The following is a 14,285-nucleotide window of genomic DNA, read 5'->3' as shown; positions in this document are numbered from 1 at the left end:
GTAAAGGCAGCATTCAGGTATGTAATGATTATAAAATAATGGATCAGAGTGCAGGTTTACAAAGCTACGGTGTTAACAGGTTTGGAAAATGTACTTTGCATCTTTAGAAAGTGGGAAAGATTGAGGACAGGAGGAGAAGCAGTCAACAAAGAATGAGATGGTAGAATGGCATCATTGACTCAACGGAGGTGAGTTTGAGCAAACTCCAGGAGATAGTGAAGGACAGGGAAACCTGGCCTACTGCAGTCCATGGGGTCACAAAGAGTCAGACACAACTGAGTGACTGAGCAGCAACAAAACAATTGTTTATAAGATCTTACTATTAACAGTATAGGTCCAAAACAAACAAAGAAAAGGGACTTTGTAAGGTATTACCTGTTGCTTCCTATTTACCACAAAAGGCTCCACTTAGGTAAATATCTAATTATTTATCCTAGAAGCTTACCATGAAGCTGTAGTGGATGTTAATTTCACAAAATCTTCTAAAAGAACTAGCTTTTAAGGGCAAAATCATTTAGCCCTCTCTTAATGTTCATTGTTTATTCAGTGAGCTCACTTCTTTTCTTATTTATAAATGTTTTCTTTGGTGAAGCAATTTCTTATGGAACAACTTTCATTTCACACCAGGAATACAGTGCCATTGTTGGGTTATAGTTTATGGTGTTTAAAAGGGAAGGGAACTCAGTCTGGGACATTGGCATTATGACCCAGGTTTGAAAACAACTCTCAGGGGTACTCCCCAAAGCTCTGGTTATCACCAGTAAAATAACAATTCACCTCTCTGTTTTCTTTTACTGATACTGACACTTTAAGTAATAAAATGTAGTGCGGTTTCAAAGAAAGGAAAATGACCTTTAAATTTTCTGAAGCATAAAGGCCACTTCATGCAACAGAGAACAGCAAGAGCTACATGGCCTTAGAGGTGAGTGAGATGACTCAGATTAGGGAATAAAAGGGGAACACAGCTGGGACCTTGGGGCTTGTCCTTTCTGAAGTCACAAGGACCAAGGTCTCCTTTAGATGGAAAATAGAGGTGGATGAACCTTAAAAGACTTGGTACACATAATAACCTAAAGGTCTCAATAATTATTCAAGGCATCTAAGAGTTTCAAAACGTGTCAGCCAGCTTGATGTATTCCAGTATTTTCTGTTATGCTTTTATAAAGCCAGGATTGAAGGGAATATGTGTGAAAATTAACACAGAAATATTTCCTACTGTCTGTGTCTCAAAGTAAAAATTTAGACTTTTCCCCTACACTAATAGAAAGGCAAATTGCAAATAGGGGTCACTATGGGGCTTATTTTTCTTTTATACAGGAAGAAAATTGAGGAAAAATAGTGAGAAATTGTAAAACATTATCTATTTAGAAGTTTTGAGAAATGTGGAAAATTTCCAAATTATAAGAGAAGATTTCAACACTAATTCAGCAGGAGAAAGAAATTACAATCTACCTTTTTTTGGCATCATTATGAAACCGGTAATGAATTTACAGTTTAAATAAAGTGATCATTTATTTTTCTCTTGTTTTGTTTGTTTGAAATGATCCCTTCTTAAGAAGGAAATGAATTGGCAAAGGATCTGTAGTCTGAAATTTTAAGAGAATATTTTTTTAAATTAAAACCTCTCCCAAATTTAGGATAAAATGTTGGAGCCTAACAAGGTTGATTATGTATTGTGTATGACAGGCTTAACTTAAAATAAGATGCAGTGAATTACAGGTACCATATCTTACTGAAAGTGAAATATACATTGGTTTTAGAGCCAAAGAGTATGCAAATTTAGCTTAGTAGAATGTGGAAGGAAAATAGTGAACAAATCTACTAATGATGAAAGGGCATCTATAAGCAGAAAAATCATAAGCTTCATTAAAAGTGCTCCAATTGCTTTAAAGCTATAGAACTAATTTAGTAAATATTTATTAAACACCTATTACATGCAGAGATTAATACTTGTACTAATGGAAAATACATTATGATTATAAGGAATGATCTCTTTTTTTTAAATCTATTTAGAGGAGAAATATCTGAGTGATCAAAATTATTTTTCATGGGATCATAGTACTCAAAAGAACATCATTGTTTATTCTGTTGCTAGAGATTTTAGAGAATGGAGATTTGTTGGTCTTCCCTGGAAGCTCATTCCACGGTTATATTAAAAAAACTATATTCTAAACGTCTGATCAGAGCAATAGCCACTATCTAATTTCTGTTTATATTCCTGAGCCCAAAGGTACTGCTAAAGAAAATCATAGAACCATCAAAGCCATGCTTTCTTATATCAGCTGAATCCTTGCTGCTGCTGGCAAATACTTTTATCTAACTCATTCTAAATATCTCATATTCATTCCATAATGGATATGACAAGAATTTCCCATTATTTTCAAGCTTGTAAATCCCAAAATATCGTTGGCTTCTTCTCATTTCCCTCTGCCTTATAAGCTTGATTCCTTGGGCATAAGCATTTTCATCTTCCCTTTTCTCTGCTTCAGATTATCCTTCCTAAAATAAATACTAGTACAAGATAAACAGTGTTCTAAGATAGAGGAAAGAGCTCCAATAAGACCAGCTATCGTAGTCTCTTCTTTCCGCCTATTCTCTGTGCTGTTTTTCCTATCTTCTAAATATTCTACTTTAACCCTCTTACATTGTTGCCTTTTCTACCAATAAACAAATACTGTCTTTTGGACCAGATCCTTAAAAATAGTGAACTTCATCTTCTTGGTCACCTCTTTTGCATTCCTTTAAATTTGGCAATCACCAGTTTGTTCCTAATTGCAAAATCAAATCTTGGCATCACACTAATTCTGCTTGTTTTATGGTAGTTCCCTCCTCCTTAAAAACCAAGCCTCCATCAGCAATCCACTGCTAAGCCCTATTTCTTTTTTTCTTTCTTTTTTTTTAACCACTCATCTCTTTTATTTACTGACTCCTTGTCTTCTTTTTCCTTTCTGTGAAATGTGATGAGATTTGTTTGTTACCTTGGATGAGATCTTCAAAGGGTAAAGTTGCTTTACTTAGTAGCAACACTATTAATAATACCACATTTCTGAGCTTACTTTCTCCTTGTAATTTACCACTATCATGAAAGGATGAAAATTTCTTGCTTGGCACCAGAATTTTTCAAAAATTCATAGCAAATTGCTGATGGGTCATTTTTTATAAATGGGGGTTGTCATTGTCATTTAGTCGCTAAGACCCCATGGATGTGGCCTGCCAGGCTTCTCTGTCCATGGGATTCTCCAGGCAAGAACACTGGAGTTGATTGCCATTTCCTTCTCCAGGAGATATTCCTGTCCCAGGAATTGTACCTGGGTTTCCTGCATTGCAGGTAGATTCTTTACCCACTGAGCTACCAAGAATAGAATATTAAAGATCCTGAGGATTTAGCCTCAGGGATTTTGAGTTTCCTTATCTGCAAATAAGGATTAAAATGTCTGTTTACCTCATTGTTGTGATAATCAGATGACAAATTGTACATAAAAGCATCTTGTAGATGTTAAAATACCATTTCAATCTATCATGTTCTTCCTGGGAACCAATGTTTAAAAGGTCCACATAATATCAAAGTTGTCCTTTACCATTCTGTTTTATAGGGGTATAGCTGCCCCGCCAAAGAAGGGGTTGATTGTAACTTCCTAGACTTACTGCAGAAGGCTGTGCCCTTTCAAATTCTTTCCAAATCCCAGAGCTGTGTCCTTGGGGATTTTACCTTTGACTACTCAAATATGATAGCTATTACATCTGTCATAACATTTACCAAGTTGTTAATAATCTAAAGTGAATTTAATTCATTCAGCCCCTCAAGGCCATGAAAATGGTATCTTCTTTCTATTTCAGTTTTTTCCTTCTTTCACAACTGGAACCACGGGAACTTGCCCCAATCAACTATTTATGTTTAAACTTGAATGGAAGAGAGAAAGAGAGAGAGAGTGAAGGGGAGGAGAGGAGAGGGAGGAGGAATGGGAGAAGAAGGAAGGGAGGAAGGAGGAGAAAAAATAAGACAAAGATTTTTCAATGTTCTGTTATGTTCATTCCAGTTCTTTCATCATACCTAATAGCTGGGAAGCCCTGGTGGCTCAGTGGTAAAGAATCTGCCTGCAATGCAGAAGAGACAGGAGATGCAGGAGATGCAGGTTGGATCCCTGGGTTGGAAAGATCCCCTGGAGAAGGAAATTGCAACCAGCTCCAGTATTCTTGCTTGGGAAATTCCATGGACAGAGGAGCTTGGTGGACTACAGTCCATGGGATCACAAAAGAATCAGACTCCATCTAGCTACTAAACAACAACAAGTAGATAGGATGATAAGGAGAAGGTACTTAAGTTGGGAGACATTCAATAAAGAATAACCCAGGTAGCATTCAAGCTGCTGAGTGTGTTAGTCAAGAATCATTTCAGGAAAAGGACAAAACCTGAGTAAAGGAATTATGTTGGGAAGGTATAAACATAAGAGATTCTCAGTAGCCATGTCTGACAAGAACCTATGGTAAACTTAAAGGGATTGGGCTAAATCTGCATTAGAAAGATAGGATTTTAGATAAGGTAGTTTGGAAGAAACCCTAGAGGTCATATGGCTCTTTTAGTGATGTTTCAATTAACCCTGTAATATTCTTCTCAGAATAAATGAAAAACTTTTGATGACAGAAAACTCACTCTTTCTTGAAGTACCCTCAATTCAGTTCAGTTCAGTCCCTGAGTCGAGTCTGACTCTTTGCGACCCCATGGACTGCAGCACACCAGGCCTCCCTGTCCATCACCAACTCCTGGAGTTTACTCAAACTCATGTCCATTGAGTCAGTGATGCCATCCAACCATCTCATCCTATGACGGCCATTTCTCCTCACGTCTTCAGTCTTTCCCTGCATCAGGGTCTTTTCAAATGAGTCAGTTCTTCGCATCAGGTGGCCAAAGTATTGGAGTTTCAGCTTCAGCATCAGTCCTTCCAATGAACACCCAGGACTGATCTCCTTTAGGATGGACTTGTTGGATCTCCTTGCAGTCCAAGGGACTCTCAAGAGTCTTTTCCAACACCACAGTTCAACACCACTAATTCTCTGGTGCTCAGCTTTCTTTATAGTCCAACTCTCACATCCATACATGACTACTGGAAAAACCATAGCTTTGACTAGATGGTCCTTTGTTGGCAAAGTAATGTCTCTGCTTTTCAATATGCTATCTTGGTTGGTCATAACTTTTCTTCCAAGGAGCAAGTGTCTTTTAATTTCATGGCTGCAATCACCATCTGCAGTGATTTTGGAGCCCCCAAAAATAAAGTCTGCCACTGTTTCTATTGTTTCCCCATCTATTTCCCATGAAGTGATGGGACCAGATGCCATGATCTTAGTTTTCTGAATATTGAGCTTTAATCCAACTTTTTCATTCTCCTCTTTTACTTTCATCAAGAAGCTCTTTAGTTCTTCTTCACTTTCTTCCATAAGGGTGGTATCATCTGCATATCTGAGGTTATTGATATTTCTCCCAGTGATCTTGATTCCAGCTCATGCTTCATCCAGCCCAGCGTTTCTCATGATGTACTCTGCATATAAGTTAAACAAGCAGGGTGACAATATTCAGCCTTGATGTACTTCTTTTCCGATTTGGAACCAGTCAGTTGTTCCATGTCCAGTTCTAACTGTGCTTCCTGATCTGCATACAGATTTCTTTCTCAGTAGGCAAGTCAAGTAGTCTGGTATTCTCATCTCTTTAAATTTTTCCACAGTTTGTGGTGATTCACACAGTCAAAGGCTTTGGCATAGTCAATCAAGTAGAAATAGATGTTTTTCTGGAACTCTCTTGCTTTTTTGATAAAGTACCTTAGTACACCTTTTGACTACACTGACTATAAGAAGCTTCTTTCTACATTGAGCACAAATCTATCTTCTTTCACCCGCTGGTCCTAATGTGCTTGTCTGGGCCATACCATACAAGTTAAATTACCTTTCTTCCTGATTATTCTTTATATATTTAAAAGACATCTCAGGTCCCTCTAAATTTTCTCATTTTCTTGTAAAATATCATCAGTTCCTTAAGCAATATCTCATGTAACATGATATATAACATGGACTTTAATGACAAAATTCATTTTGTTTACTCAACGTTATGCTTACTCTCCTAAGAATTCTTTTTTTTTTCTGTATCCATCTTATAGAATAATACCTAGTACTGAATGAAATATTCACTATGAATCCTGATCAAATAGGATAAAGTAATACTGTATTATCTATCCCTGAGAGATCATCTTTTTCTAGTATCTTCTGAAATTTTTTTCTTCACAGTTCCTTCAATGGTGGTAATATTTCTTGATTATTGTTTCTGTTCAGCACTTTTAAGGAGATTGTGTTTTTTGTCATATCTATAGTATGCCTCCAATAAAATTAGTTGGCTTGGCTTATTTATAGCTGCTAAACCAGTTTCTTCCTTCTACCCCTTTCTCCTTGCTATCTCCCCTAACCTTTTTCTTATGTACTTAAGTGTTTTGAATCCAAATAAGGAAGTTTTTATTCCCTCAGTTAAACTGGAACTATTTTATGGACAGTATTATTGAATGGCTAATGCATTTGCATTTGATTAAGTAGAAAGTGAGAAGCCACAGAAATTATTTGGCATGATCAACATTTTCTTTGGCTAGACTAATCTGGCAGCCAAAAATAGAACAGATTGAAATAAGGGGAAACAGAAATGCAATTGGAAGAAGACTTCAATCATCCCCTGGAGGGGTATCAAAGGAAATGAAGAAGAGTGTTAAACATGGTGACGGAAGCTGAGAAACTTACTAATGATTAACGTGAAAGAGAAGAGAAAATCAAAGTTTCTTGAAAGCTTTCAAACTGTAGTGATTTGGTCTATTAGTTAGGGTTCTAGAAAAACAGAACCAAGGAATTAGATTTATAGAAAGAATTGACTCACATGATACTAGAGGCTGAGCGAAATCCCCAAATCTGCAGTCAGCAAGCTGGAGACCATGGTGTACCAATGATGTAGTTCTAATCTGAGTCTGATGACCTGACAGCCAGAAGAGCTGATGATTTAAGCTTCAGTCCAAGAAAAGGAGAAGACTGATGTCCCTGCTCAAGCAAGTTCCCTCTTGCTCCACCTTTTTGTTCTGTTTTTACATCTTCAGTTAATTATACCCATCACATTAGGGAGGACCTCTGTTTTACTCAGTCTACCAACTCAAATGTTAATTTCATCCAGAAACACCCTTACAGACACATCCAGAATAATGTTTGATCACAAGTCTGGCACAGGCAAGTTGACATATACTATCAACCATCACAACTGAAAGAATGGTGAAATAAAGCCAAAATAGAAGTTGCTTTGGAAAGAGAGATATTGGGTCATGCTGAGTTTGAGTATCAGGTAGACAGATATGAGACTATGACTATGTGAATGGTTAGAAATGTAGGCTAGGATTTAGGAAAGAGACAGGTACTAGAAATAGAGATGTGCTTCACGTAGAAGATATTAATTAAGGACTATCAAGAGGTCAGTAACATAGTATGAGAGGTTATCTACAATGATGACCAAGTAAAAATCAATAGTTTAGTGGTTAGAAATCTCTGTGGTCAGAAAAGTGGGAGGATAACTGCATGAAATAGAAGTACAGAAGTCAAGAAAATTGTGTTTATTCTTGAATGAGTTTTCCTGATCCTATGTCTACACACTGTCACCTCCTCTCTCTCTCTCTCATGCTCTGGAACTTTCATTAATCAAGCCCCTGCCTTTAAAGATTATTGAAGTCAGTTTTTCAGAAAATATTATCTTCTCTGTCTCATTAGCTTCCTCCTTTTGTCTTCTAAATATCAAGAATCCCCCCAAGGTTCTATCCTCAGTCCTCTGCTTCAATCATCTTTATAAATCAGAAAAATGACAAAACTATATCACAGTCTCTTTCATTAGTTCCAGATCTGTATTTACAATAGATAAGCCAAAAAGCCCACTTGGATGTCTCATGTTTGTATCTCAAACACACCCATAATCTTCCAGTAAAATATCTTTAATGTCTCAGAAACACTCTAAGATGTCCAGGTTGCAAACCTCAAAAACAGCTTTGGCTTGTTTATCTATCTTGCTCCTTACTATTCTCCATTTCTTCCTATCAGTTCTACGTAGAGAACAGCCCCCAAATCCATACCTTTTGCATTAGTACTATACCACCACTGCCATTCTAATTCAAGACCTTACTGTCACTATGTGTGGTATTATCTCCTAAATAAGAAGCTTCCCTGGTGGCTCGGCAGTAAAGAATCCATTTGGGCAATGCACGAGACCACCTGTAATGCAGGAGATGCAGATCTGACCCCTAGGTCAGGAAGATCCCCTGGAGAAGGAAATGACTATACACTCTAGTATTCTTGCTGGGAAATCCCATGGACAGAGGAGCTGGGCAGGCTACTGTCCATCGAGTCACAAGAGTGGAACAGCTTAGCAACTAAAACACCACCACTCCATCTCCTAGACAAACTTCCCACTTCCAGTGATTCTCTCCTCTTATCTGTCCTTACAGATTGCTGCCAAACTAATCATCATAAAGTACAGTTGAAACCATGTCATTCTACTACTCCAAAATGTTTAGCTGCTTTTTATTACCCATTGAATAAAATCCAAACTCCTTAAAATAACATTTAACACCATCCACCATCTGGTGATATCCCACATTTCTAGATGTCTCTTCCATGTTTCCCTTTCAGATACCCAATATTGCTTTCAAACTAGAGTGACTTTCTTGTCTGTCTCAATCCCTTTGTTCATTCTTCTCTCTTTGTCAGTAATGTCCTTTCTACTCACACTTCTCTGGGAAACATTTGTTGATTGCCCTGGCAGAATAATTCAAAACATTTGGGGCTATATGTTAGGTGTGTTATATACATTATCATGTTAAGTTCTCGTAATAACCCTCTCACATATCTACTAAGTTTTACCAATATATAAGCTAGTGCTTATATGTGGTTTTTAAATTTGCCCAAAATATCATAATTCAGCTTTCCTTATTTGTTAGGCCTCACAGTCAGTACTCTTAATCTTGACAGAAATATTTTTAAGTTTTACAATCACCTTCGTCTGATAATAAATTCCATGACTTTACTGAAGCCATAGTAATGGAGGAAACTTTTTAATAATGACATTATACTTTTAAAAGGCCTTTTTCTTAGTCTGCTTTATCAACGTATAATTTACATAGAGTAAAATTTAACTGGTTTAGTGCACAGTTCTATTAATTAGGCATTTTATACCTTTATTTTTTCCAAATTTCTCCATATAAAGTCAGATGATTTATTTTTGCAGTAATTTGATTTAGTTCCAACAACTTTTGGTTTTCCTTTAGCCCTGTATTTCTGTGGAAATGCTGGATATTGTCCACATAGTTTCTAGCAATTCTCTAAACCCATTTATTGATTTATTTATGGCTGCTCCAGGTCTTAGTTGCAGCATGCAGGATCTTTGTTGAGACTCATGGGCCCTTTAGTTCCAGAGTCCATGGGATCTGTAATTGCAGCATACAGGCTCTCTAGTTGTGGTGCACAAGCATGTGGGATCTTAGTTCCCAGACCAGGGATTGAACTTGCATCCCCTGCATTGGAAGGCAAATTCTTAACCACTGGGCCACCAGGAGAGTCCCTTCCACACGCCTCTTTATGAACTGAGGTAATTTGTTCATAGAATGAGAAGCGAAGTCTATAATTATAACCAGCTTTAATAAATTTTCTCCCTTTGGATCTTTCCTATTGGTGTCCTAAACCTAGTGAGATCTGTAGTCTTGAAAACTATTTCTTCTTTATCTAGTGGATATATAGAATTTGTAAGATTTGTACTGTTATAGAGCAGAGAAGGCAATGGCACCCCACTCCAGTACTCTTGCCTGGAGAATCCCATGGACAGAGGAACATGGTGGGCTGCAGTCCATGGGGTCGCTGAGTCGGACATAACTGGGTGACTTCACTTTCACTTTTCACTTTCATGCACTGGAGAAGAAAATGGCAGCCCACTCCAGTGTTCTTGCCTGGAGAATCCCAGGGACGGGGGAGCCTGGTGGGCTGCCATCTATGGGGTCTCACAGAGTTGGACACGACTGAAGCAACTTAGCAGCAGCAGCAGCAGCAGAGCAACAAAAAACTAGAAAATGTATCTTCTCAAAGAATGGTTCAGTGCAATTCAGAATGAAATCACAGGGGGAATTGTAAGCATGGAATCCATTTTTTTTCAAAAAGCTGAATTTCTGCTAAACCTATACAAATAATTGATCCATCCATTCCTTCATCCCGTGAGCATTTATTAAGCACTTTCTTTGTAAAAAAAAATGAGTCTTTCTTAAACAGCCTACCATTTAACAGATATTCTAACTGGTTAACTTCATGTGTACTATGTAAAGGAAATTCAGAGTGATGATGACTTTGACAAGAGTTAATAGCTAAGATAATTAAGTGTTAGAATCACCAAAAGGATAGAGAACCTTTATATTTTATTAACGTTTAGGAAGAGCTAAGATAATATCTAGTATATTACTGATGCTCAGTAGCAATGAAATAATAATAATTAGGAAAATAAGACTTGCTGCCCAGAATGGGTTTAAAGCTTCAGTAGTATTAAGTCAATTAGTATATTAAAAATGAGAACTAGTTTTCATATAAAAGTAAGAGTCCTTTTAGTAATATGAAAGCAAATGAGAAAGTATTCTGCTTTAGGGCTTTTGAAAATAAGATAAAGCCGTTTTAAAGAGCTTCATCATTCAATTCTAACAGTAGTTTTTTCTTGCCATTGTAATTTAAACACATCATTGTGTTAGTTTAGAAAGTCAACTGGATTTTAACTTCATTATTAACCTCTGTTTATTGTGAAATAAATAAACCTCTGTTTATTGTGAAATTTGGGGGAAAACAGGTGTATTTCATCATAATTATATTTCTCCTCATCAATATTTCTCTTTACGTACAGGCATAATTTTGAGCATTTAATATGAAGAATGAAAAACCTGTTTTGCACCCTCTTCCTGACTCCAGACCCACTACTTCCAGACCCAGCTTCCCCTCCAGCACATATATAGTATCTATCCATCATAGGATTGGTTCTCAAATCTATCTGATTATACCCTTGAATTTTCTTGCCCTGGTATGCCTTGAAGAATCTGAATAAACTGTTTCCATTACTATTTCTGCCTCTTTCCTCTCTCATATCCTCAACACCTATAACATCATTAAAATCAAAAGAAGGTTTAAATGAACTGTAATGTACAATGATTGCTATTAAAACCACACAATACATTCAGCTCACAGGTCTCATGACAACACAACAGTCACAGAATTTAGAGGAAGAACAGTTCTTTCACACATCCCCCCTGCTAGCCAGCAGTACCAAAATTACCCTTTTTAATAAGCAGGTAGATATCCTATTTTTAAAGAACTTTTACGAGTGCAAAGTTTCATACTCTCGCCCTAACACTCTGAGTCTTCACACCCCAAAGAAAGTTCTACATATATCTTTGATATATACATTCAAATGCACAGCTAAAATATTCAAATATACATAATAAGTTAAATCAAGAACTTCTTTTTTCTGACCTGAAAGTACCTCATTAACACAGATGTCCAAATAGAAAATTCCAAATACACTGAGGTCCAAGGGCATGAAAGAGCCCTTACTTCTGTACACTAAGAAATGGATTCATGCATATGAGTGTGTAAAATTGAAGATATATTTGTGACAAACCTATTGGTACAGACATGCTGCTAAGGGGAAAACACCAGCTAGACAGTATTATTATTATTATTATTACTTCTATAATTATTGCCAAATCCATGAGATCTTAAAGCTAACTGGATGAAAGGCTTATGAGGAAAAAACAATTTATCCTAAGGTTTTCTCTGTGGACTTGAAATTACTTTTCAACCTTTGCTTCTTATTTATCCAACTTATTTCAAAAGATGAAACACCTATTCCAAGGTGAGGAGAGAGGCTTCTGGGGACAAGGAAAAGGAAAAAAGTAAATTTTTTAGGATGATCTTATTATTTTCTGTTCATCCTCCTGATCTCTTCTTCTTTCTGCCTATTTCTCTGGCTTTAATTTGTCTTCTATTTATGTTCTTTCACCCTCAGTCTTTCAGAATGCCTTGCTTCTTTTCTCTCAGTGTCTCATCTTTCTACCTTTCAGAAATATTGTCATTATTCAGTCATATATTCACTATATTCTTCCCTTTCTTTTAATCCTTTAAAATATCTCTATGAATATTGCTTCATAGGAGCTGTTGGTACTCATTATTGTAACTGAAGGAATGACAGTAAAAAATAGCCATATTTGAAGTAAGAGAAGCAGTATGAAAGAACATGTTTTAGAAACAGACAAGTTTGCATTTGAACCCAGGCACTGCCAGTTACTAGCTATGATAAGGCTTGTTCTTTCATCACTCTGAGCTTGACCTTAAGTAGATCTTATGAAAGGTTGATAATATGTGGCTCATTGGACTGTTGAAGATTCTTGAGTAATGATATCAGTTCAGTTCAGTCGCTCAGTCGTGTCTGACTCTTTGCAACCCCATGAATCGCAGCACGCCAGGCCTCCCTGTCCATCACCAACTCCCAGAGTTCACTCAGACTCATGTCCATCGAGTCAGTGATGCCATCTAGCCATCTCATCCTCTGTCGTCCCCTTCTCCTCCTGCTCCCAATCCCTCCCGGCACCAGAGTCTTTTCCAATGAGTCAGCTCTTCGCATGAGGTGGCCAAAGTTCTGGAGTTTCAGCTTTAGCATCATTCCTTCCAAAGAAATCCCAGGGCTGATGTCTTTCAGAAAGGACTGGTTGGATCTCCTTGTAGTCCAAGGGACTCTCAAGAGTCTTCTCCAACACCACAGTTCAAAAGCATGAATTCTTTGGTGCTCAGCCTTCTACACAGTCCAACTCTCACATCCATACATGACCACAGGAAAAACCATAGCCTTAACTAGACAGACCTTTGTTGGCAAAGTAATGTCTCTGCTTTTCAATATGCTATCTAGGTTGGTCATAACTTTTCTTCCAAGGAGTAAGCATCTTTTAATTTCATGGCTGCAGTCACCAATTGCAGTGATTTTGGAGCCCAGAAAAATAAAGTCTGACACTGTTTCCACTGTTTCCCCATCTATTTCCCATGAAGTGATGGGACCAGATGCCATGATCTTAGTTTTCTGAATGTTGAGCATTAAGCCAACTTTTTCACTCTCCTCTTTCACCTTCATCAAGAGGCTTTTTAGTTCCTCTTCACTTTCTGCCATAAGGGTGGTGTCATCTGCATATCTGAGGTTATTGATATTTCTCCTGGCAATCTTGATTCCAGCTTGTGCTTCATCCAGCCCAGCATTTCTCATGATGTACTCTGCATATAAGTTAAATAAGCAGGGTGACAATATACAGCCTTGACGCACTCCTTTTCCTATTTGGAACCAGTCTGTTGTTCCATGTCCAGTTCTAACTGTTGCTTCCTGACCTGCATACAAATTTCTCAAGAGGCAGGTCAGTAATGATATACAGCCTAGTAAAATGCCAAGATAAAAAAAAGATAATACAAAGTAATGATGGTGTGAAAATGGTGAAGGTGGTAGCCATGGAGGGGACAATTATGGTGGTAACGATTAAACATGAGCTTTCAGTCTCCTTGCCAGAGGGGTAGTCGCCTTCATCTACTTAGTTTGCATACCCTCAATAAACTTTTGCATAGTTAAAAGCAGAGATGGAAGTGCTCTGCTCTCATAACTTTGCATAAGCCTAAGAGTTATGATTGTTGTTTTTAGTTGCTGAGTTGTGCCCAGCTCTTTTGCAACTCCATGGACCATAGCCCACCAGCCTCCTCTGTCCATGGGATTTCCCAGGCAAGAATACTGGGATGGGTTGCCATTTCCTTCTCCAGGGGATCTTCCCAACACAGGGATTGAACCTGCATCTCCTGCATTGGCAGGTGCATTCTTTACCACTGAGCCACCATGGTCAGGCTTAAATCTCTGTGGTCTCAGAGGTAGATTTCACACACTCACCTCAAAATCCAAGCACTGCTTTGTCCTCCTTACTCTTTTCCCACTTGTACTGTAGGGGAAAAAAAATTATAAAGTAAAATTCAAAGAATGTCAAAACATGTATTAAACTAATAATAAAAATAATAAAATTAATATTCTTGTACTTCAGTTCAGTTCAGTTCAGTTCAGTCACTCAGTTGTGTCTGACTCTTTGCGAACCCATGAATCGCAGCGTGCCAGGCCTCCCTGTCCATCACCAACTCCCAGAGTTCACTCAGACTCACGTCCATCGAGTCAGTGATGCCATCCA

The 14,285-nt window shown here is 37.6% G+C and overlaps 1 protein-coding gene and 1 long non-coding RNA gene across 4 annotated transcripts in view; both read left to right on the top strand.

The window, feature by feature from the left end:
* Positions 1–14,285, top strand: part of LOC102392575 (limbic system associated membrane protein) — a 703,099-nt gene that overhangs the window by 504,632 nt on the left and 184,182 nt on the right. The gene's annotated exons all lie outside the window — the stretch shown is intronic.
* LOC123333404 lies at positions 1,328–11,144 on the top strand. The gene is made up of 2 exons (XR_006550727.2): positions 1,328–1,478; positions 10,931–11,144. It is a non-coding gene; the product is annotated as an uncharacterized LOC123333404 (long non-coding RNA).

Source organism: Bubalus bubalis, chromosome 1, assembly GCF_019923935.1.
Source record: "Bubalus bubalis isolate 160015118507 breed Murrah chromosome 1, NDDB_SH_1, whole genome shotgun sequence".
NCBI lineage: Eukaryota > Metazoa > Chordata > Mammalia > Artiodactyla > Bovidae > Bubalus > Bubalus bubalis.
Note: the sequence above shows the minus strand (reverse complement) of the source record. Positions and strands in the feature narration are given on the sequence as shown.